At 37.4% G+C, this 26,722-nt stretch overlaps 2 pseudogenes; both read right to left on the bottom strand.

The window, feature by feature from the left end:
• Positions 1 to 10,084, bottom strand: part of LOC112942210 (alcohol dehydrogenase 3-like) — a 28,083-nt pseudogene extending 17,999 nt beyond the window's left edge.
• A 460-nt stretch (positions 10,085 to 10,544) lies between these two features.
• Positions 10,545 to 13,585, bottom strand: LOC101255916 (alcohol dehydrogenase 3-like; annotated as a pseudogene).
• Between the last annotated feature and the right edge of the window lie 13,137 nt (positions 13,586 to 26,722).

Raw genomic sequence — 26,722 nt, 5'->3', positions numbered from 1 at the left:
GAAGGATCCATGTCTCGTTGATCGCAAAAATCATTCATTGCGAGTTAACAATTATGCACGACGAGAAGACTTCATACCTCATCAAAATTTATACGTCGCGAGAAGATTTCATACCTCGCTGAAATTTAGACAACGCGAGAAGAATTTAAACCTTGCTGGAATTTGTGCATCACAAGAAGGATCCATGCCTCGTTGGAAATCATGCATTGCGAGTCAACAATTATGCACGACGAGAAGAATTCATTCCTTGTCAAAATTTATACATCGCGAGAAGATTTCATGCCTTGCTGAAAGTTATGCATCGCGAGAAGATCCATACCTCGCGGAAATTTACGTATCGCGGGAAGATATTCATACCCCCCAAGAGGACATACATGGATAAAGAAAGAGCAATACTTATCCATTGGCCTCGATTGCATTATGCTATTTCTTATAAGAGTACACATCAAAAGAGCATCGAAGATAATGACAAAAGAGACATCAATATCACATCATCATTTATTTATTTATTTCAACATCAGATATAGAATACATTGGAGAGTATATTGCAAAACAGAAGGCATAAGCTTTATTTGCTGGACGTCAGATCGATCGAGTCGACAACGAACATCGAGGGGAACGACGAAGTGTCGACGTGGTAAAAAGACACTGTCTCCCATCCTAATTGCATTTTTAAGCTGACGAGTTTTATCTCAGTCTTTGTCAAGAGCATCCAAAAGGATGAATTCTCCAAAAAACCACAGGTGCGGATGACATCAAAAGGGATGCAGCACAACATGGAACTTTTTCTTAGCAGCGAACTGGAACACAGTCCAAAAAGGAATATCACACTCTTAGGACGCGAGCAGGGGAGCGAATTCCACCACAATCGGACCACCCCTCTCGAGGCATGCGGGTTTTTCTCTAGTTCTGTCAATTTCATTTTTGATCTATCGGAAGCAAGCTTCCAATCTGAGTGACGATGCGCCGAGAGTTTTAAAATTATGTCCATGTAGTTTCTTAATTATGGGTGTGAAGCGCGCCACATTCATGGCTAAGAGGTTACAAGCCTCCTTTTCATACTCGTTGATTTGTCACTTGTCCAAAACCAAAGGTTATCTAGCATAATAGATTTCCTTTTCCACCGATTGAGTCGAACTACACACAGCCTGATCCCAAAGGTTTAAGGATATGTAGGCGGATTCAATGTTGAAAACTCGGTTGTATCCCAACATTCACTCTCAAATTCTATTCTCGAGCGTTTCGATACCTTCATAATTCGGTATCGGGGTGGCTTTTGATTCTTTCAAAATCACGCGGCAAATTAAGCTTATCGAATCCTTCTTTTAAAAAAGCGAATGGAGTTGGTCAAAATTGGTTCGATCAATTTCATTTTCCTCGAATTGCTTGCATCAACCCAACTAAAATGAGGGACAGTTCTTGACACCCAATTTTTGACCCACGTCGATACAAATTAATTATCGAGCTTCCTAAATTTTTTGAATATTTTAAATTAATCAGTTTTATAAACTTCACGAATATAATAATATAATACATGAATTTTATGTTACTTCGAATACTTTTGTCATAATTTTTAGGCAATATACATATTTACATAATTATGTATATAATTTGTATATCTCATGATTATTCAAAACCTTCAAAAACATACATTTTTAAATGCTTTATTAAACTAGTTTAGTTTAAATTATAATTATGCTTTTGAATCATTTTTTTTTATGATTTAAATAATTATATTATTAAACAAATAAGCTCGTTAAAATTTGTACCAAATCCATCTTACTTCAATCGATGGACTGTTTTTCCTCCTAATTCTTTTCTTATTTAAAACCAAGTTTGGGCCTTTTTCCAACTTAACAGCCCACTTCTTAAATTCCGCCCCATCTAATTCCTAGAAAGCCCAACATCCAGACCAATACTCTATAATCCCCAACCCAATTATTCCCTTTACCCAGGCCCAACTCCCTCTAATTGTAAAACCCAACCCATTCCATTCCATACTCCTCAAACCAATTCCCACATCAGCAGCCCAATAAAAACCCCTCAACCCAGCCCATACCCGCTCCGACCCGGCCCTCTCCCCTCTTTCTTCTTCCCCCTTCCCCTACGCCATTCCTAGAACAGAAACCCCCCCCCCTCCCCACCCCCAGAAAACGCAGAAAAAGGTAAACACCTCAAAAATGGAAACGCCAGCATCCCCAAACATGACCCCTTCCCCCGCGTCCCCCTCAAGCACAGCCTCCCCTCTCTTACTCCTCTCCTCGCATCTCCTCACGCATACGCTATCCTCTCCTCATCAGTACGCGTACACCCAAGCTCCTTGACAGTACGCCTCGCAGCAGGGCAGGCAAGATATCGCAGCTTTGCCAGACGCGTCTTTCGTCCTTGTAGCGCGAGATCGCGCCATGTTGCCTTGCAAGGACGCCCATTTGATCTGGGTCGTCCACCTCGTCACTGTTCCGTTGGAATGGGACGAATTCGGAGCATCAAGACAGCATATTCCCTCAGATTCGGAGAGGACTTCGAATTTCAAATTCGAAATGGGCCAAAAATTGGCAGAATGGACCTAAAAAATGAAAACCCTAATTGTTCTTCACCCCTTTTCAGAAAAGGGGTTAGAGATTTTTGTCAAAAAATTTCAGAGAGGCAGAACTTGGGTTTGGAATTTCGGAAGAAAAAAATTTTAGTTTGGAATCTTGTCGAAAAACATTGTTTGTTCTGTCTATTTCGGGGTTGGATTTTTTTTTGGGGTTTGGAGATTGGGAGAAAGAAATTCATCACTTGGTTTGGGAAAAACTTCTGAATTCTTTTGACTATTCCGTTTTGTTGTGTAAGAAGAGAAGGAGGAACTCGAAATTTTTAGAGAGAAACACTCCATTTTATTAACAAGTGTTCGACTGTGTTATTTCGTCGAAACGTCGTAGCAGTCTCAGCGCGTTCTCTTTTGTCTGAGGGTGAAAGTTCGTTCGTGTTCGCGTGACGGAGCAGCCCACACCTGCTCGTATCCTCCCCGTTCGCTGCACGAAAAAAGGTACATTTTCTCGTTTATCTTCTGTTTCGAAATGATATCTTTTGTTTGGAGGCTTTTGGTGTTGTATTATGGCTGTTTTCGCTGAGTTTTCTTGTTTTCACGTTATCCCCTACCTCTCCGAAGTTCGTCTGATGTTATGATTCCCTGCTGTGTTTGGAGTTTCTCTCGAGTCAATAGTTGAAACCGTTATGTTTGATGCTGCTCATTCAGCATGCTAGTCCTCTGTTTCGTTTTTCTTTTTTTTCTTTTTTTGTAAGCATGTTGAATGTTCGAGTGTTGAGTATGTATGGTTTGTTCACAGTAAATGTAAAAGTTATACTTGTTAGTTTTGTTTGAGTTCAAGCCATATCACATATCGTAGATTGTTTCGTTACATTTGTTTGTTCGTGCTACTCTCTGTTTCTCTTGTTTCATCATGGTGTTTTTACAATCTATCTCAGCGTACTGTCTTACTTTGTTTCGTTTCTAAAAGACCCATAGCTCGATAATGTGGTGTTGTTCATCACCTTGCTGGTCTTTTGTTTCGTTTATGGCCAAGTATGTTGAGATGCTCGAAGGAAAATTCATAGTTGGTTTAGCTTTCTTCACAATTTGAACATGCTGCTAGCTGCTCCGTTTTTGTCATTTTTGAGTTCTTTTGTTGTTGTTTGCTTCTATCCCATCATTGTTAAGTTGCATTGTAAAAGTTTTTTGTATTAATTTATTGTTGGGTTCATTTCTCAAATTATAGTAGCATCCATGTATATCCTAAGAGATTCATGAGACTAGCTGGAGCTTAAGATGCTTTTTTGTTGTCCATAGTTGCATATACATTTTCCCTCATGTTTAGCAAAGAAATATGCTTAAAGTATATCTATTGTGGTTTGCAACTTCTCTGTGATGTACATGTTCGGTTTTTATGTGTTCTTCGTCATAGGATAGTAGTATGTCATAAGGTGTACATATACATGGACTTGAATGGCATCTGCGGAGAATTTTGTTAGCCTTTGGAGTTCATTTGTTGTAGCATTTTGGTAGGACCTTGTCACATGCGGGTGAGATTTTAAAATTGAGTTATGTGGTCGTCACCTTGAATTAGGACTGCTCCTATGTTTTCTGCGTGATTATTGGAACGCCTTTGTCATTAGCTTCCACGCCTAAGTACTAATCAATTTTAAGGGAAAGTTATTGATTGTTTCCTGTTCCAGCATGCCTTGTTATAATCATCTCTATTATTTTCTGCCATATCATCCTAGAAACTTGCTCATCAAGTATCAGTTAAACCCATGACCTAATTTTATATTTTTTTGATAACATGCCACCAAATGTTTTATGTTCAATTATTTGTTATATGCAAAATCTTGGTTAGTTACTTATGTTCACTTTGAAAGCAAGATAAATAAAGCAATTTTTTATCATAGTCTAATCTTTGAGCTTGAACATCTGTTGTAGCCCTTTAGTGATACTAGTCGAGACTTATTCATGTTTGTTTTATTTTGCCTTGTTGCATGTGAACTCATGTGAATCCTCACGGATTCTTTATCTCATGCTTTCCGAGAGAGTCATTATGACTCATTTCCAAATGGGTCAACCAATCGAAAAAAAGAGGGGAAAAGGAGAAATAAAGGACAACACAAAAGGATTGGGGAATTGAGGAAGTCTTGAAGACGATGGACTAGAGACCCTTTCTTTATCGTTATTTTGTATTTTTGTAATGGGCATAAGCCCTCGTTAATTTACTTTCTCGTATTTTTATTTTGTATGTTTAGATTAGGACAGGTACAAAAATGGGTCAAAACCCAAAAGCAGGTGGGTCCAAAATTCGGTCAAGGCGAACAGAACCCGAATTTGGACCCAAATCTTTCTCTTTCTCTCTCTCTCTCTATTTCGCTTTACTACTTGTTTATATTTTTGCTTTGAATGTCTTTTAGTCTAGGGTTAGAATAACTCCAAACCCCCGTCGAAACACCTTTCTGTTCTATCATAATTTAAAAAAATAAAATTAAATCTTAAAAACAAATAAACATTTCAAATTCGTAAAGCTTGTTTAGATAAAAACTCTAATAAATTTAACTTCGAAATAGATTCGTAAAATGTCAAGATAAACAATACATATTTTCAAAACTTGAAATTTGCCTAAGGTAATATTTTATAATTTCAAAATAACAAAAGATTTGCAAAGATTAAAAATAAATAGTCAAATAGTTAATCGCCAGAAAACCGTAAGTTAGCGGAGCGTCTTAGGTGCTTTTTTGAAACCTTCCTAAGACGCTAATAGGAATCCTGAACCCTTTAAAGTATTTTCAAACAATTTTCCTGTTTAAGTTGTTTTGGAAATGAGTTTTCTTAATTTTCCTTAAAAATTAAGTGGCAACTCCTAAAAGTCGAAAATAAAAACAAACTCCTTTCGAAATATTTGTTTCGATAAAACAGTATATACCAATAAGAACAGCCACTCCCCACCCTTGAAAATTATAAGACAATGTTCATTAAGATTATTTTATAAATAATAATATACAATCAAGGAAATTTAATGATAGAAAACATACATCAATATGGCCAGTACACTTCACACTCAGATCGAATTTGCAATCAGTCATCTCAGCAGTTACCTAATCAAATAATCAAAATTCAAGAAAAGATGATCCACTATGACTCACACCTGTCTTTTTCTTCTACCGCAAAATGATCCATTAGGAGAAGCAGATATTAGTACCTCTTGACCTGGTTTACTTTAATCCTTCGGGTTCACAAACTTTTTCACGCAAAATTTCTTAGCTGTAAAATAAAAGTAAAATGGATGAATTAGTTGCTTTGCTATATAAGATAATGGATTCAGAATGTGTAAGGCACAAGTTTATTACCTTACTGAAATCAGCTAGCATTTAAATGGACACAAATTATCCTTGAAGCGCTAGCAATTTTTGCTCTGTCTGCAGCCTGACCAAAAGAGATTAGATTAAAAAAAAAACAGAACAAGAAGGTTATTTGCAATGTGAAGAATACTCACAATAAGGCCTACAGCTCATAGTTAAAAAATAGCGACACTTTAATCTTTTGTGGGTTTAGCAACAGTAAAAAGGTGCTCCAAGACTTTCAAAAACATCTGCAAATAAAAGAATGAACATCCATCCTATCATCAGCATGTGTAAATCATCTCAATAGATAGATATACACAAAAAGGATTCAATAGTGAAAATCAAATTAGAATCGAGTAAAGAGGAATTCAAGCAAGCAAGCACAACAAAACAAAACAAAACTGACTAGTATAGCTTCTGATGGATGGTTCATTCCTTGAATAGGAAGTGAGTCACCTTCAATGAACATGATTATTTGAAGTGACTTCTTTTTGGGACTGCGAAGGCACAACTAAAGTGACTTTTAAAAGTGGATTGAGTATTTCTTATGGAATAATCAGATAAGGCCTTTTGTGGCTATGTATGTTGCTCCCTAAGCGATCAAAATGCTACATGAATGCCCTTCCCATATACCTTGGATGTCCCTGGTAGAAAAAAGACATCAAACAGAGAAGGCAAGCCAGCTTATTTGACCATTCCCCCATATTGATGTATTTTTAGATCTTGAAAAAACTGGATACATGAACGATTAGCAAGTTAAGGACCGATTTGTTTGCACCAATACTCTAATACTGTTGCAAGACTGGTACGAGAGCATGGTTGAGACCACTATGAAAATGCAAATGCCAGATCCACAATATTTGGAAATGGAAGACCCCATGCCTAATTGAACAAATACACAAAAGAAACCTATTGAAAATAATCCTAATACAAACACTTCCTTCGTAGAGCCCTTGTAGCAATATCCTTACTTAAGCAATTCTTCTTATCCTAATTCTTTCTTAGTTGATGTTCCTATATTCTCTTAGTTGAAAAGAGAATACACCTAACATTGGGAACTGCCTCAACATCTAATAAGTTAAGCTACAAAAATACATTATAAAGAGAGATTAAATGGAACAATCCTCAATTTCAAAATAAAAATCCACTAGGGCCGAAACAGAAGAAACACTTTAGGATATCTGCTGGTCTTCTTCCACACAAATCCCAATAAAAATAAATGTTCCGAAATGAAAAGGGTAGCATTCTTCTTCCTTTTTATTTTAATCTTAATTTAGGAAAATTAAGAAACGAATTACAGATGAATGTTTCAAACAACTGTAAATAACTTACTCTTTATCAAAAAATGAATATTTCAGATAACTCTATCCTTGACTTACTGCTAAAATTGAGGAAAAAAATCAAGAAAAAAGACTCTTATCAAACAAACAAAACATCCAGGCTATCTCAGATATTTTACTACAGATCTTTAAAATAGCAATCAGTAAAACATAGACAACTCAACCAATAGATACTAATTGACCAGAAAGGGTAAAAATTTGTCTTTGAAAATGACAAGACATGATAAGAGCAAGTGAGCTTAAGGACAATAGAGCATACCTTCACTTTTTGGTGAGTGTCTTTAACAGTTCTTAAACAGTTTCACCATCCTTCTTCTTTCTCCATTGGTGACAATTTTATGTGAAGTTCTTTGTGCTAGGTCTGCCCGAGATCGATCTCTTCCGAGGGAGAAGGTAAACTTAGCTGTCTGGGCAATGAATTTGCAAGAAAAGAGAAAGATGGAACATATCATAAATCCCGACCTTCTGGGAAATGTAAAACCATATTCCTTCAGCAAGTTTGGAGAAACGCAGTGAAATACTAAGTTGAATCTGGTGCACATTCCATCTACGGGTGAGGTGCAAAGGAATTTGGAGAATGCACTTCATCTCCATGAGCTCGTCATTCAAGAAAACAGTACCATCCCTATTGGCGAGCTATCACTACAAACATGCAGATGTGTGTGAAGAAAAAGAAATTCAATAACCTAAACTACTAGCCAAAGATGTTGAGTATTGGCAAAACTACAGTAAAATAAATTTTTCAAACTACAGTATACCCACCAAGTCATGAAAACTTTTGGAGTTCTTGAAAGTCTCTGCAAGATTCTTTTTTTTCTAACCGAGAAATCTGCATGTGTCCCAATCATAGCCTTCTAAACTCAGTGGATAATAGGCCCGCCCTGTACACCTCTCCACTTAAATTCTGGGCTTCACTTTGCATGGTGTGGGGCTCAAACCTGCGACACCACCTTCTTCCACTCGAGCTAAGCCTTGGAGGCAGTCTGTGCAAGATTATTATGCAAGCTTTCGATGGAAATTTGCCTCGATAATTGAAGATCATCCAACATTTTCAAGTTTACAAGCAGTGAATATTTAAACATCACCATCCTACAACAAGAAAGATTGCACATTTAACAAAAATGCATCAGTTCAATTTATTAAGGTGCTACATCAACTTCTTTTATTGCATATTTATGTTTGAGAGGCTGAGCAAGGAGAGGCTGGAGCAGACAAATGTTTTAATGGCATTAACACGCTAAACTAATATTGGGGGTGGAGACATACACATAACTTTACATTAAAAGTGATGCAATAGCTCTGAAAATCACTGAACATTATTCAAACTATTTAACAGATTCTGTCATAAAATAAAAAAATATACTTCATATGCTCTCTATTTGAGTTAATAAAAACAAAAGGAGATTCAATGCAGGCTATCATGCAATAAATCAGTTTGAGTCTTGCTCTACCGCCTCATATTAGATGTTCTAAATTGAGTTCTCATGGGGATTGCCTAGTGATTGTGGCAAGGAACTTAGAGGTGCTTTTGAACAGAGTGCATCACTCACAATGAGGTCCAACTACTACTGCTATTGCTGATGTTAATGCTCTATTTGTTTTCTAAAGTGAAAGAAAAGAAAAGGACTAGAAGACGCCTATTAGTTTTGGTAATGGAGAAATAAAGCAAGAGGCTCAGATTATGTCATGGGGCTTTCAGTTCTTTTTGCCAAGGCATTGCTACAAATATTCAGAAATTCAGATCGCCCTGACAAGATACCAGCTAGAAAACTCTAATGTCTTCCAACCAAACTTGAGCCATTGGAAGACTAGGCTCACTAAAAGTCTTAGATAGATACTACTCTAACAAAAATTACATACTATTTTCATGTTGAAATGTAATGTCCACTCTACTCAGATGACAAATCATTTTCAGCATATCCTCATTGAAGACTATGACAGACTGAAACTTGTAGATCGAATTTAGGATTATAAGGGTATGTGCTTGTATTGGTGGGAAATTTTTTGACATCCCTGCATCACGTGTTCCTCGTTTTTTAAAGTACGTTATTTCTCTGAGGTTTTATCACCTAGAACATTTACATCTAAGCACAAATAGCATTTTAAAACATAAGTGGAAGTAGTAGAGTAGTTCTCTTCAGTTAGAACACACTGATTGATTAATCACAAGAATTGTGACAAAAATAGATCCTTTTATTAAATGAATTAAAGAAGTGTTACCCGTATGACAGCCATCCACAAAGCTATGTCCTTCAAATGCCAAGTTCAAGCTTATCCCATCAGATCCATTGAGGGCAACCACTCTGCAGGTCCATAGGATCTTCTCAATTCCATATGCATGAGAATAAGGGCATCCATTATTAGTTTACCAAGTCTGGAAGCTGCTTCCGTTGCATATATCTAATGAGTACCCCAAAGCTTCTAGCTCTGTGGATGATACAAGGGTTTCTTTCCTGATTAGCCAATTTTCTGAAAAAAGAACACAACCTAGACCAAGAAAAAAAACTCAATTAACAAAAAGAGAACATACAAGGCACTATCAGGAGATGAATGAACCAAGCTGCAACTCCCCACGACTCTCAGAAGCACAGAAGTTCAATGCTTTACACAAGATTCTAGAGATTCCTTCTCACCATTCTAAATAAATGCCTCTTTAACCAGAAGGACGGAAGATTTAAACTCCTGGAAAGCAAAAGAAAATAGATTTTAGTTACTAGTTCAAAAATTATTTCATATTGGCAATTCCTTATACAGTTCATAATCGTAATGAGTTTCACAAATGCACCTGGAGGAAGACTAGGCAGACATCTGAGGGAGCATTTGATGAAAGTCTCCATCTTAAATACTACAGTTCTCCATACTGCACTAATGCCCATTTCTAGAACAATGATACGTTGATAATGAGCTCATCTATAATCCTTTTCAATATGTTGAGGGTGAAGTCTTGTAACTCCCACCAAATCTCAGTAGCCCAAAAATTCAAAGCTTTTATATAAGATCTCAAAGCTTCCCTTTCACCATGATTAAAAGATGCCTCGTTCATCAGAAAGACAAAACATTTTAAAATCTGGAAAAGCAAAAGAAAACAGCTTTGAGTTACCAGTTAAAAAATACTTCACATAAACAATACCATATATAATTCATGATCGAAATAGGTTTCACCAAACGCACCTAATCTTGTCTTTTAAGAGAATAGAGGTTTAGGTTCATATAAACAATGAGTTTAAGAAGATAGGGAATTTTTTCTTTATTAGACATAAATTTGTGCATAAGCTGTGGATAATTCCTTATCATAGCAATAGTTATATAACACAGTGAACTTTCAAACACGTCCTGGCGAGCATTCAAAGAATTCAGTATATTGGAGTATGGCAGAACAACACCAACATAATTTCTCATGGACAAAGAACACATAAAAAGGGACCTTACCAAATTACCTCAAACATCATGTTCAATAGTCCAGCCATTGCAGCTTTCGGATCCTTCTCATAGTGTTCCACCCAATTCATGGTCTTTTCTCAAACAAAAGCGACTAGCTAGAAGTTTAGTCCTCCATGGTGATGATGCAACGAAGGGCTTCTCCCTTCAACATTAATTCAAAAAGCCTTGTTGATTAATAGTATGGGAAGAGTATGAGTGATGAATTTCTCCAATTCAAGTTCCTTATTCAAGTATTTCTCAACAATAGAAGGAATATCCAAACGAGGTGTGGAGTTTTCAAAGAAGGTTCCTTTGAGAGTCCTTTCATTTAGAAAGTTCAAAGGTGTGTCTTGAACACAGCTTCCTTATGGGGTATATACCAATAAGAACAGCCACTCCCCACCCTTGAAAATTAATTAAGACAATGATCATTAAGATTATTTTATAAATAACAATATACAATCAAGGAAATTTAATGATAGAAAACATACATCAATATGGCCAGTACACTTCACACTCAAATCGAATTTCCAATCAGTCATCTCAGTAATTACCTAATCAAATAATCAAAATTCAACAAAACATGATCAACTATGACTCACACTTGTCTTTTTCTTCTTTCTCAAAATGATGCATTAGGAGAAGCAGATATTAGTACCTCTTGACCTGGTTTACTTTAATCCTTCGGGTTCACAAACTTTTTCACGCAAAATTTCTTAGCTGTAAAATAAAAGTAAAATGGATGAATTAGTTGCTTTGCTATATAAGATAATGGATTGAGAATGTGTAAGGCACAAGTTAATTACCTTACTGAATTCAGCTAGCATTTAAATCGACACAAATCATCCTTGAAGCACTAGCAATTTTTGCTCCATCTGCAGCCTGACCAAAAGAGATTAGATCATTATTAGTAAGATTAACACATATATGGATTAATAAACAAAACAGAACAAGAGGAATACTCACAATAAGGCCTACAGCTCCTAGCCAAAAAATAGCCACACTTGAATCTTTTGTGGGTTTAGCAACATTCGAAGGTGCTCCAAGACTTCCAAAAACATCTGCAAATAAAGGAATGAACATCCTATCATCAGCATGTGTAAATAATCTCAATAGATAACACAAAAAGGATTCAACAGTGAAAATCTAATTAGAATCGAGTGAAGAGGAATTCAAGCAAGCAAGCACAACAAAACAAAACTAAACTGACTAGTATAGCTTCTGATGGATGGTTCATTCCTTGAATAGGATTTGAGTCACCTTCAATGAGCAGGATTATTTGAAATGACTTTCTTTCCGGACTGGGAAGGCACAACTGAAGTGACTTTTCAAAGAGGATTGAGTATTTCTTATGGAATAATCACAGAGAGGCCTTTTGTTGCTATGCATGTTGCTCCGAAAACGATCAACTTGCTACACGAATGCCCTTCCCACATGCCTAAGAAGTCACTGGTAGGGAAGAGACATCAAATGGAAAGGTCAAGCTAGCTGATTTGACCATTCCACCATATTGATTTATTTTTAGATCTTGAAAAAACTAGATTCATGAACGATTAGCAAGTGAAGGACCGATCTCTTTGCACCAATACTTTAATAATGTTGCAAGACTGGTATTAGAGCATGGTTGAGACCAATGTGAAAATACAAATGCCAGATCCACAGTCTTTGGAAATGGAAGACCCAAGGCCTTATTGAACAAATACACAAAAGAAACCTATTGAAAATGCTCCTAATCCGAACACTTCCTGCGTAGAGCCCATGTAGCAACATACTTACTTAAGCAATTCTTCTTATCCTAATTTATTCTTAGTTGAAGTTCCTTTATTCTCTTAGTTGAAAAGAGAATACACCTAACCTTGGGAACAGCATCAGCAGCTAATAAGTTAAGCTACAAAAATATATTATAAAGAGAGCAATAAAATGGTACAATCCTCAACTTCAAAAAAAATCCACGAAGGCTGAAACAGAAGAAAGACTTTAGGATATCTGCTGGTCTTCTTCCACACAAATCCCAATAAAAATAAATGTGCCCAAATGTGAAGTGTAGCATTCTGCTTCCGTTCTATTTCAATCTCTTTTTAGGAAAATCAAGAAACGGACTATAGATGAATGTTTCAAACAACTACACATAACTCTTTATTAAAAAATGAATGTTTCATCTATCTCTATCCATGAATTACTATTAAAATTGAGGAAAGAAATCAAGAAAAAGGACTATTTATCAAACAAAAACAACATCCAGGCTATCTCATCTTTTTACCACAGAGCTTTAAATATGCCATCAGAAAAACATACACAACTCCATCAATAGATACTATTTACCAGCAAGTGAGCTTAAGGAAAATAGAGCATACATTCACCTTTTGGTGAGTGTCTTTAATAGTTCTCTAACAGTTTCATCATAATCCTTCTTCCTCCAATGGTAACCATTTTATGCGAAGTTAAAAGTGCTAGGCCTGCCCGAGATCGATCTCTTCCGAGGGAGCACGTCAACTTAGCTGACTGGGCAATGAATTTGCAGGAGAAAAGACAACTGGAACATATCATATATCCCGAAATTCTGGGCGAAGTAAGACCAGATTCCTTAAGCAACTTTGGAGAAGCGCAGTGAAATATTTAGCTGAATCTGGTACACAGGCCATCTATGGGTGAGGTGCTATGGAATTTGGAGAATGCACTTCATCTCCAAGAGCCTATCATTCAAGAAAATACTACCATCCCTATTGGTGAGCTATCATGGAAAATATGCAAATGTGTGTTAAGAAGTTGAATTCTAATAACCTAAACAGTAAGCGAAAGAAGTGGAATGCTGGTAAAACTACAGAAAAAAAGAATTTTTCAAACTACAGTATACCCACCCTATCATCAAAACTTCTGGAGTTCGCGAAAGTCTCTGCGAGATCTTTTTTTTTGATAACCGAGAAATCCGACTGTGGCCCACCCTTTGGACCAATCATAGCCTTCTAAACTCAGTGGATAATGGACCCGCCCCTCTACCCTTCGCCAATTAAATAACGGGCTTCACATTGCATGGTGTGGGCTTGAACCTGCGACCTAAGACTCAAATCCATCCCCTTTTTCCACTTGAGCTAAGCCTTGGATGCAGTCTGTGTGAGATCATTATGCAAGATTTCAATGGAAATTCGCCTTGACAATTGAACATCATTCAACCTTTTCAAGTTTACAAGCAGTGAATATTCAGCATCACCATCCTGCAACAACAAAAATTGCACATTTAACAAAAATGCATTCAATTTGTTGAGGTACTACAACAACTTCTTTTATTGCAGATTTAATAATAGTTGTTAGGTATAGGTGCTTTTCTTCTAGTATAGAATAGCTAACCTAGAAGATGCTAAAATTTCTCAAATTGAAAACATCAGGTGGAAAAATTTCGTGAGAACATATGTATCAATATCTTCAAAATCGAAAAATATGGAAAAACTAGCCAAGTTAAGAAGTGTAGCAAGAATTTCAGGTGGGATATTTGAAGAAGAAAGTGTCATTTCTAAACTCCTTACTAGCCTCACTAAGTTGTGACCAGCAACTAACAAAACCTGCAGCAAACAGCTCTCCCCCAACAAAAAGGCTGCAAACATTCAACATTAGAAAAAAGTAAGACAACTAGAAGCGCTTACTTTTTTTAGAAAGTCTTTAAGCTATTGTTTCTTTTTCTAATGAACAATGAAACAGAGGTTTTGTATTATTTATTTTTTTGAGATAAAGGTATCCTGATAAAGATGAGGATGTTGAAAAGGTAATACCTGTAGTTGAGCCAGTGTTGTACATGTTCTTATTGCTGGACTAGGTGATTCTTTCAAAAGTTCAATGTTGAAATGCCTATCCACTCTGCCAATCATCTTTAGTACTCTGTTTATAAGCCTCACTGGCGGTACACAATTTGCTGCAATCATTGACCCACACAAAAATTATCTTATGAAGAACAAATTTAGTATAAGCATTTATATTGTCATAGTAGTGATTGGGAGAACCCAAAAAATCAATGCAGGCCTGCAACCTGCGTTTAACCATAATATTAAGAATAGAAGGAATAAAAATGGTGAAGTCCTCTACAAGAGCATGAACTAGGCAACAAAGTGCAACAATAGCATCTTTCCTGAGCTCTTCTTCATTCCTGTGTATGGAAGGGAGCACCCACAATTTATCAACATAAACTTAAAGAATGTATTGCAGAAATTACATAGTACAAAGCCTTTATCATGTTCAATAACTTACAATTCAGTCTTCTTAAGTATTAAAATAGAAAGGATTAGGTCAAAAACGATAAGCTGAAATCCCGTCAGTACTCGAAAATAGGAATAGTAGAATCGTCTTGCAATTGTTCATGACATAAGGAAAGGAATTGCATTCAAAATGAAGTTTGGACAGACATGAGATAAAATCTTGCAATGTTGACTGAAATTGAAACACTAATTTAATGATTTTAAACTTTAATGTTTGATTCAGCATTTTCCAGCGATTTGTATCAAATTAGTGGATGACCTTCAGTAAAAGGAAGCAGAAGCTGCAATTAGTATACACTTCAAAGCAATAAATCAAAGTTCAAGGTTCACTTCTATATAAATGTGTCTGACTATAGATACATATGGGTCAGAATTTGATATCTGAGAGTGTACTCACTAGAGCCAACATCAAAACTGACAAACAGTAGATCTTGTCATTTCATTTGTTATCTATTGATTTGAAGAAAATAAGTCTCATATATTCTGAGTGATATTAATGTGAAGGAGAAAAATCAGACCGTCCAAGAGAAGCTTCAAGTGATGCACAAGCGAATATAAGAAAACAAACAATCAAATGGAAACAATGACACTTAGAAACATTCCCTTTAGTCCCTTATACACCAACATGAACACAAGGTATCAATCTTGTAAGAGTTTTGGTTGCACCACGTCTTACTTTTACTGAAGTGTCCACTTTAAAAAGCCAAAATATGTGCAGAAAGAAGAAGATGCATATGTTTATCTAATGTCCCAACACCTTACGACCTAAATATTAAACCATATATCATACACCTTAAACCTTAGAGCCTAAACCATAAACCACGTATTACTTCTACTGAAGCGTCCACTTTAAAAAGCCAAAATAAGTGTAGAAAAAAATAAGATGCATATGCTCATCTAATGTCCTTACACCTTAGGGCCTAAATACTAAACCATATATAATTAACCTTAAACCTTAGAGCCTAAACCCTAAACCATGTGCCTAAACCATAAACCCAAAACCTTAAACCTCCAAAATCTAAATCTTAAGCCTAATCCTTAAACCCTAAACCTTACTGCTAAAACCCATAACCCTAAACTCAAACCCGAACCCAAACCCAAACCTAAACCTAAACCTAACTGTAGGGGCTCAAATCTTAACTGTAACCTCTAAACCCTAACCCTTAAGGCCTAAAATCTATCCCTAAACTCTAAATCCTAAGTCTTAGATCAAAGTCTAAACCTTTCAGCCTCAACCCTAAACACTAAACCATATACCCTAATGCCTAAACCATAAATCTTAAAACATAAGCCCAATACCTTAGGGTTTAAACCATTAACCCTATACTTTAGGTCCTAAGCCCTAAACCTTAAAGCCTAAACCCTAAACCATAAATCCTAAACCCTAAACCTTAGGTCCTAAACTTTATATCTTAAATTTAAGAGCCTAAACCCTAAAACCTTAGGGCCTGAATCCTAAATAATAAACCTTAAACCCTACACCCTAGGGCCTAAACCCTAATCTCTAAAACCCTAAATCTTAGGGACTAAACCCCAAAACCCCAGACCTTAAATCCAAAAGCATTGGGTAAAACCCTAAACCTTATGGCATAAACCTTAAACACTAAACTCTAAACCTCAAGGCCTAGACCCTAAAATCAAAACACTAAATCCTAAACTCTAAACCATAAATCTTAGTTGGTAGACCCTAAAACCTGAATCCAAACCCCTAATCATTAGTGCCTAAACTCTAAACCTTAGTGCCTACACCCTAATTAAGCTTCTTCTTGATCATTCACAGGTAGCATATCTTTATCCAATTCATCTTCATAGTGAACCACTTTGTAGCCTAATAGAGGATCATGGGAATTATCAGTAGTCTTAGGCAAAAGTTAGGATGCATATATACATTACGAAAGAAAGACCACATCATGTTTGGATGGGGTTTCATGAAGAAGACTAAACTGTGGGAAGATGACAAGCCATCCAATATGAGGTACTACTAGAGTATTGTTCTTATTGCAAACACCAAGGTCAGATATCACAACTTTGTAATATAGAGAGAAGAGACGAGGAATACAAGAAGAGAAAAGAATCTGAAGCTGAAAATAAAATCAAGGGCAAGAAGACTGCAGATGACAGCAATCAGGTAATTCCCCTAACTTCTCCTCAATATATTAATGCTAATATGACTGCTAGTGTTTCAGGTGTTGATAATACCCAAAACAAATGCAAGAAACACAACCTGAGATGGAAAAAAAACAAATGGATGAGTGGAAAACTCAAAAAAGGAAAAATAACAAGGGTCAACAAGGCCATGGTCAGGAAAATAAATTCTATAAACCAATGAACAACCTAAATTTGCAGGATAATAATTTTGAAAAGCAGCAGGTGGAGAAGCCAGGTATTGACTTAACCCTCCCACAACCCCCAATTCCCTTGATAATGTGGATCAAACAGGTCTATGTGATGGTAATCAGAAAGCTCAAAATAAACAGAGCAAGATGGCAAAAACCCCAGGTATTGACTCAATGCTCCCAAACTCCATGAACCCCCTGATAACAGTTTTCTGTTGTTGGTTGTTTATGAAGTTATGGGAGGTAAGGTGAATCGGATCAAGGAGAAACCTACTAAATTGAAGGACGGGAAAACCAAAGGGAGGAATTTATCCCATGCTTTGCGGGACCCTTATGAATGTTCAGATGATGGACACTAGAGCCCCTGCTCGAACTACTAATTTTGAACAAATTCAGAATATTACTGCTTACATCAGTATTTCAGAAGGTGATCACAGTGTGGTATCTCCATATAAGCAGAAAGGTTCACAAAGGAAGAACTTAATGAGCTTCAGATGATGGTAAATTCTCAGAAAATGGTTGAGAGCACTGGGGGAAACCAGGTACAAAATCAAAGGTTAAAAGGTTCTACCAAGTCACAACTTGAAACTAAAAAAATAGAGCTTCATAAGGAAGATCAGCTAAGAAGTGAGGTTGTTACTTGTATTCAGTCATTCAGTCTATGGAACCAAATAACAGTATTCAAACAGGGAATCAAGAAATCAACAAACTTCAGCACACTCAATCCAATGATCCTATTGTACAGCCAGGAGGTAAACCTGCAAATAATAACACTCCTACCAAGAACAAGGATGGACAAACTACTAAACCTCTTAATAATAAGTATCAACCCCAACTCAATAAATAGAAAAGAGATACAATAAAGAGAAGAAAAGGGAAGGAGAGGCTGCACAACATCAATCAATGAAAAAATTTACCCTAGTTAATGAGTAGGCTGGTTTAAATGTAACTCCTCTCCAAACTAAGGAAACCTCTCCCCAAAATTAGATGCTCTATTTTCTCTCAATACCATTCATACAAAACCTCAAGACAGTAGTAGTTATTATGATGCTCTGCACTCCGAGGATGAATTTGATCAATACAATCGACCATAAAAGAGGATGATGAGGAAAAAGAAATAAGTGCACATTTTTTGGCAGTAAGTTCTTGATCCTTCCTCTCAATGTTGAATTTATTTAACTTTTCTTCGAACTCCTAAATGCATGATTTGAGTTCAGGTTTAGAAAAATTATTCCCCTAAATGAGGACATTCAAATAGGTAGCTAAATTTAACTTGTTTTCTTCAAGCGCATTCGTGAAGGGTACTTTCATGCAAATATAAAAAAAATACATTAAAATCACCAATTCGAAACTAAAGCAAGCCAAAATTAACTATGAAAAGAACCTCAAGTGAGTGGAAATCCACCACTCATCAATACACCCAATTTAGAAACTTTATTTGTCCTCAAGTAAAGAAAACAAGAATACAAGAGCCTTTTATTTCAAAACCCACCACAAATCAATTTCCCTTTCTCAATTGAGCACAAAGGTAATGGCTTCAGTTGGTACTAACAAATAGTCCAACATGCAAGCTTTTCACAAATGAAATCCTCTCATGAAACACTTTCAAAAACCAATAATCATTTAAGTAACAACAACTCAAATTCAAGAAATGACAACTCATTTACTTTTTCACTTGCTCACTTAACTCAATTAGGAATTTTCAAAATCACCACTTTCTCAACTTACATCCCAAAACCACACGCACATCTAAATAAGAGAATGGACAAATACGCAACACTCATACTCACAAAGAATCATCTCATGCACGCAAATGTCACACCATGGGCTTGTCCATTTTTTTAATCAACATTGACTCAACTCCATTTGGTTAGAAATCTCAAAGGACTTTGTTAAGCTTGTAATGTAGGCTTTGGGAAGGTTAGGATATCATTTAGGTATAAGTAACTGCACCCTTCTTGAACACTAACAACTACTCATCATTTCCATGTTTCTCCACTTCTCGTCACTTTTCAAACCCAAGCACATTCCAAAATACTTTTCATTTTTGTTTCTTAGTTCCACTCTAGATGCCCCACATCCAACCATTTTCAACTTTTGGAGAATTCAAGTCTCATTTTTTCATTTTCTTTCTTTCTTTCTTTTTCTTTCTTTAAGACTTTCCATCCATCCTTTTTTTGTTACTTTTTTTTCCTTTTTTTTCATTCATCCTTCAATTTCACTTTTCTTCTTTTTTTCTTAAATAAAGCCCTCATGTGGTAAGAAACCCTTCACTACTTTTCATATTTCTTTTCTTATTTTCACTTTACATGCCCCATATCCAGCCATTTTCAACTTTTGGAGAATTCCTGTCTCATTTATCCATTTTCTTTCTTTTTTTCATTCTTTTTTTCTTTCTTTAAGACTTTCCATCCATCCTTCAAATTTACTTTCTTCTTTTTTTTTCTTTTTCTTATATAAAGCTCTCGTATGATAAGCACTCCTTCAATTAATTCCCCATAAAAACCCCAACATAGGCTTTTAGCCTCAACTTTCACAACCTCAGATTCAAGAAGGGAAGGGTTCAAAAGAGAGTTACTTTTTGAGAAAGTATAAGGCTTGTAATGTGATTTCCAATATAATGGATTAGTCTCAAAGGGAACAACTAAGGATATATTTAGTACAAAGGTGGGATTTTTAGGCCAAGTGGAATTCAAGAACATCAAAGAAAGCCTAAGATCATTTCCCAACCAAACTTTCAAGACCAACATTACAAGACCAACCGGGCAAGTTCTAGGTGACAAAAGCGAACATAAGGCATTATTCAATAACTCACCACGCATGGCCTGCAAATCAATCAAGATGGTTCAAAATCTTACTTCCTTTTTTAAAATACAAATTGAACATTTTAACCGCTAACGAATCAAAAGTCACAAAAACTGTTGTAAGAGTTGTCACAAATCATTCATAAAATGATTAACATTTCAAAAACGGAGAAGTATGCTCATAATTCACATGCATGACTATGCTCTTAGTACTAACCAAGTCAAAACCTTCCCAAATGACGATGATTTTGCCCTTAAGAAAGTTGTTGGCAATCAATGAATTAACCTAAGAAGGACATAACTGTCTATCAATCATCCGGCATCGTCTATCCACATCTTATTATTAAAAAAAATGGAAGTACAAACTACAAATAAAAAACTAAAATAGACCAATCCAACACATATCAACAGAATCTTTAACAACATCAAGCCTGACAAGGGCACACAAATCAATTAAAATTAAAGAAAAGTACGCCTGACAAGGGCACAATCACAGTATGCAGAAACATCAAAAAAAATGAGTACAAGGGAGGCACTCTCAACTAAAAATGAGATTGTGTTTTAGCAGTCCAAATATCAAAATAGAATACTAAAGCACTTAATAGTAACGGTTTGATATTACTATTATCAATAAGGAAAAGATTGAGAAGGTAAATTTCATTAGGAAGTAGTTCGATAGGAAAAAAAACAATCTTAGAAAATAGTAATCGAGCATAAGATGAAACTAACAAAAACTGATTACAATGCTTAAGTACTTTGTAGCCACAGCAACGTACTTAAAGAGTGTCAAGGAACCTTTTAGAAAACTCAGCACTAATCCTGCATCCATAGCCTGCAAATTGATCAAAATTTAAACAGTAAGTTTCAAGGGAGAGCTTCATAGTGGCAGGATACCAACAACTATAATCCAAAGGCATTATTCGATAACTCACCACTCATTTGCAAATCAACCAATATTGTCACGACCCAAACCGGGTTGCGACTGGCACCCACACTTACCCTCCTATGTGAGCAAACCAACCAATCTAGACCTTAACATTTCAATATAATATCAACAGAAAGTAATGCGGAAGACTTAAACTCATAAGTAAAATCAATAATCAACTTCTATAACTCAAAAACTTATCATTATCCCCAGAATCTGGAAGTCATCACCACAAGAACATCTACTTTAAACTACTAATTCTAAGAGTTTCTAAGAAGCTAAAAATACATAAGAAGCTAGTCCATGCCGGAAGTTCAAGGCATCAAGACATGAAGGAGAAGATCCAGTCCAAGCTAGAAGCGTTAGCTCACCCTGAAGATCCGGTGTGACGAAGACTGGCTTGAGTTACTGTTGAGTCGAAGATGACGGCACGTTTGCTGCACTCCACAAATAACAAGAAGAAAAACATAAAAGTAGGGGTCAGTACAAAACACGGGTACTGAGTAGATATCATCGGCCAACTCAAAATAGGGAACAGTATATATCAATATTATCGTAAATCAACTATAAAACTCAACATGTAGCAACAACAAGTATTATAATCATCAATAAGTACCATCAAGTTCATCCATGAGGGCTCAAGCATCAACACCATACTCATTTGGGAATTAAGTATATTAAGTTGAGTATATTATCATCTTTCAAGACTCATTATCTTTCCTCCTCTTGTGTCAGTACGTGACACTCCGATCCCCTACTACTATGTGTCGGTACGTGACACTCCGATCCCCTAATTCTATGTGTCGGAACGTGACACTCCAATCCCCTAATTCTATGTGTCGGAACGTGACACTCCGATCCCCTACATGTGTCGGAACGTGACACTCCGATCCCCTACATGTGTCGGTACGTGACACTCCGATCCCCTACATGTGTCGGAACGTGACACTTCGATCCCCTACATGTGTCGGTACGTGACACTCCGATCCCCTACATGTGTCGGAACGTGACACTCCGATCCCCTACATGTGTCGGAACGTGACACTCCGATCCCCTACATGTGTCGGAACGTGACACTCCGATCCCCTACATGTGTCGGTACGTGACACTCCGATCCCCTAATTCTATGTGTCGGAATGTGACACTCCGATCCACTAATACTATGTGTCGGAACGTGACACTCCGATCCACTAATACTATGTGTCGGAACGTGACACTCCGATCCACTAATATCATTCTGTAAATCATCAAACCTTCTCTATTCCAAGGCATCATCAATCCCATTACTTTAATTCATCAAGCCTTCTTCTATACCAAGGCATCATCATTAATAATGTATATTAAAGTTTCTTTTCAAGATTTGGGATTCAATATTTTCATCATGCTTATCTTATCACAATCACATAATCATATTCATGCAAACATACCATTAAGCATATAGTAGGGTTTACAATACTACCAATACATATCATTCACTATTAAGAGTTTACTTATGAAAGCATGAAAACCATAACCTACCTCCACCGAAGAATTGAAATCAAGCAAGTTAATCCTTAAAGCTTGGTGTTTTCCTCTTCTTCTCGATCGTTTCTCTCTCTCCCTTCTTGTTCTTTCTATTTTCTTATTCAAACCCTCTTTCTTTTACCCTAATTAGTATATAATTAAGAATAAAAGATGGCAATAATACCCCACTAATTAACTTAGGGTTACCTCTTTTAACCCCCAAGAATTTGAGTTATTAATATAAACCCACAAAATCTATAATTAAGGAAAGAATAGTCCAAAAACGTCCCTTAAAACGTGTAAGGAAATCCGATTCTGCCTGGGATTTGCGCAACCTGTGACGGGCCATCGTGCCTGCGATGGTCCGTCCTGCAGGTCGTCGCAAGGGTCAGAGAGTCAACTTCCACTGAACAATCTGTGGCGGTCCGTCACGCCTGTGACGGTCCGTCCTGCCATTCCATCACGAAGTTCAGAGAGTCGATTTTCAGTACCCAATTTCAGATTTTCTAAGTGTTTTGAAACGAGACCCTGCGACGGTCCGTCGTTTGGTCCATCGCCTCAGCCTGTTTTTCCAGAATTGAAGTTTGTTGCTCAAAATGACTAAACAGGTCATTACAATAGATACTAATTTACCCATCGTTCGTCCCCGAACGATCAAAAGAAGGAAAACAAGGGCAAAAAGGAGTACCTGAATCTGTAAACAGATGTGGGTATTTTTCTCGCATATCCTCCTCCTTCTCCCAAGTGGCTTCTTCAACGGGTCGATTCTTCCATTGCACCTTGATGGATGCAATCTCTCTTGACCTCAACTTGCGAACTTCTCTATCTAAAATAGCAACAGGCTCCTCCTCATAAGACAAGTTCTCATCAAGCAAAACTGAATCCCAACGGATAATGTAGCTCCCATCCCCATGGTATCTTTTCAACATCGACACATGGAATACCGGGTGTACTCCGGACAACCCTGGAGGCAAGGCTAACTCATAAGCCACCTCCCCTACTCGCTTAAGTACTTCAAATGGTCCAATGTACCTTGGACTTAGTTTACCCCTTTTACCAAACCGCATCACCCCTTTCATGGGTGAAACTTTCAACAAGACTTGTTCACCCTCCATGAACTCTAAGTCTCTAACCTTTCGATCTGCATATTTTTTTGTCTACTTTGCGCCGCTAGAAGCTTTTCTTGAATAGACTTCACTTTTTCCATCGAATCCCTCAAGAGATCAGTACCCCAAGGTCTGACCTCGAACGCATCAAACCAACCAATGGGAGACCTACATCTCCTACCATACAATGCTTCAAATGGAGCCATATCAATGCTTGAGTGATAGCTATTATTGTATGAAAACTCCGCTAAGGGTAAGAAGCTATCCCAATGGCCACCAAATTCTATCACACACGCACGAAGCATATCCTCCAACACTTGAATCGTTCGCTCAGACTGACCATCGGTCTGGGGATGGAACGCAGTACTAAGGTCCAACCTAGTACCCAATTCTGCGTGCAATGTTTTCCAAAACTTAGAAGTAAACTGCGTACCTCTATCTGATATGATGGATAGTGGAACCCCATGCAATCGCACCACTTCCGAGATGTAAAGTTTGGCTAACTTTTCTGCATTGTAAGTCACCTTGACCGGAATGAAATGAGCAGATTTAGTTAACCTATCAACAATCACCCAAATGGAGTCATACTTACCCATTGTTTTCGGAAGACCAACCACAAAATCCATTGCAATTCTTTCCCACTTCCATTCCGGAATGGGCATTCTCTGAAGTGTTCCTCCGGGCCTTTGGTGTTCACACTTTACTTGTTGACAGTTTGGACATTTGGCAATAAAATCCACAATGTCACGCTTCATTCTACTCCACCAAAAGTGTTGTTTTAGGTCACGATACATCTTGGTTGCACCCGGATGTATAGAATACCTTGAACTATGAGCCTCTGTCAGAATTGTGTTGATCAAATCATCGACGCGGGGTACACATACCCTTCCCTTGATCCTCAAAACACCTTCCTCATCGATTTGTGCTTCCTTAGCCTCTCCTCGCAATACCTTATCTTGAATTCTGCGCAATTTCTCATCATCAGACTGTCTTCCCTTAATCTTGTAAAGAAAGGAAGATCTTGCTTCCACAGAAGCCAACAACCCTCCCTTCTCATTTACTTCTAATCTCATCAAGTCATTAGCTAGAGTCTGGACCTCTCTAGCCAATGGGCGTCTAGAAGCTTGCAAGTGATCTAGACTTCCCATGCTTCCCGCCTTTCTACTTAAAGCATCCGCTACAACATTCGCCTTTCCCGGATGATACAAGATAGTGATATCGTAGTCCTTTAGTAACTCCATCCATCTCCTCTGTCTTAAGTTCAAATCTTTCTGAGTAAAGACATATTGTAGGCTACGATGATCCGTAGAGATCTCACACTTAACCCCATATAAATAGTGTCTCCATTGCTTTAATGCAAACACTACCGCAGCCAATTCCAAATCATGAGTTGGATAGTTACGTTCATGCACTTTTAATTGTCTTGAAGCATAGGCAATCACACTCTTCTCTTGCATTAGTACTGCACCCAACCCAGAATAGGATGCATCACAATAAACAATGAAGTTTTTACCCTCTACTGGCAAGGTAAGGATAGGTGCGGTAGTCAACAAAGTCTTGAGCTTCTGAAAGCTTTCCTCACATTCGTCCGACCATACAAATGGGACATTCTGCTTAGTCAAGTTCGTCAATTGGGAAGCGATAGAAAAGAATCCCTTGACGAATCGGCGGTAGTAGCTAGCTAACCCAACAAAGCTCCTTATTTCTGACACATTAGTAGGTCTTACCCAATTCTTCACTGTCTCAATCTTAGAAGGATCCACCATCACTCCATCCTTAGAAACCACGTGTCCCAAGAAGGACACTGCATCTAGCCAAAACTCACACTTAGAGAACTTAGCATAAAGCTTTTTCTCCCTTAACATTTCCAATACCATTCTCAAATGCTCTTCATGTTCCTTCTTGCTCTTTGAGTATACCAATATATCATCAATAAATACGATCACGAAGAGGTCCAAATATGGCTTAAAAATCTCGTTCATCAAGCTCATGAACGCAGCAGGGGCATTCGTAAGACCAAAAGACATCACTACAAATTCGTAATGCCCATACCTCGTTTGAAAAGCAGTCTTTGGCACATCCGTTGCCCGTATTTTCAATTGATGATAACCGGATCTCAAGTCAATCTTAGAGAAGACACAAGCACCTTGTAACTGATCGAACAAGTCATCAATGCGGGAAGAGGATACTTGTTCTTTATGGTTACCTTGTTTAGTTTTCTGTAGTCTATACACATTCGAAAACTCCCATCCTTCTTCTTTACAAACAAAACCGGAGCACCCCAAGGAGATGCACTTGGTCTAATGAAGCCTTTGTTCAATAACTCTTGAAGTTGTGCTTTTAACTCTCTTAACTCCGCGGGAGCCATTCTATAAGGGGGTATAGAAATGGGGCGAGTACCGGGTTCAAGATCAATACAGAAGTCAATATCCCTATCCGGTGGCATACCAGGAAGATCTGCAGGGAACACATCCAGAAACTCACGAACTACTGAAACCGACTCAATCGAAGGTACTTGGGTAGTGTCATCCTTGAGATGTGCCAAGAAAGCTAAACACCCTTTACTAATCATTTTCTTAGCACGAAGAAAGGAGACGATGCGGACCGGATTTGAAGTGTAGTCACCCTCCCACACTAACGGATCTGTCCCAGGCTTGGCTAACGTCACCGTTTTAGCATTACAATCCAAGATCGCAAATTGCGGAGAAAGCCAAGTCATACCAAGAATTACATCAAAATCATCCATTTCTAAGATAACCATCTACATAAGTGTTGCTCCCCACAAAGTTCACCAAACAAGACCTATATACCTTTTCAACTACCACAGACTCACCCACCGGAGTAGAAACACGAATAGGCATATCAAGTAATTCACAATGTAAATTTAGACCATTAGCAAATGAGGAAGATACATAAGAAAACGTGGATCCAGGATCAAACAATACAGAAGCCATGCAATCACAAACCAGAAGATTACCTGTGATGACAGCATCAGATGCCTCCGCTTCAGACCGCCCAGGAAAAGCGTAACAATGGGCCCTATCGTTCGTCTGTTCGTTGCCCCTACCATGTTGTGATGTAGTGGCCCCAGTTTGCCCATTACCTCTGCCGTTTTGGTGACCACCATTACCTCGACCACCACGTCCTCCAGTATAACGGCCTCTACCATGACCACC

The sequence above is a fragment of the Solanum lycopersicum genome, chromosome 9, assembly GCF_036512215.1.
Source record: "Solanum lycopersicum chromosome 9, SLM_r2.1".
In the NCBI taxonomy this organism is placed as follows: Eukaryota; Viridiplantae; Streptophyta; class Magnoliopsida; order Solanales; family Solanaceae; genus Solanum; species Solanum lycopersicum.
This window is presented reverse-complemented; position numbering and strand designations above follow the sequence as displayed.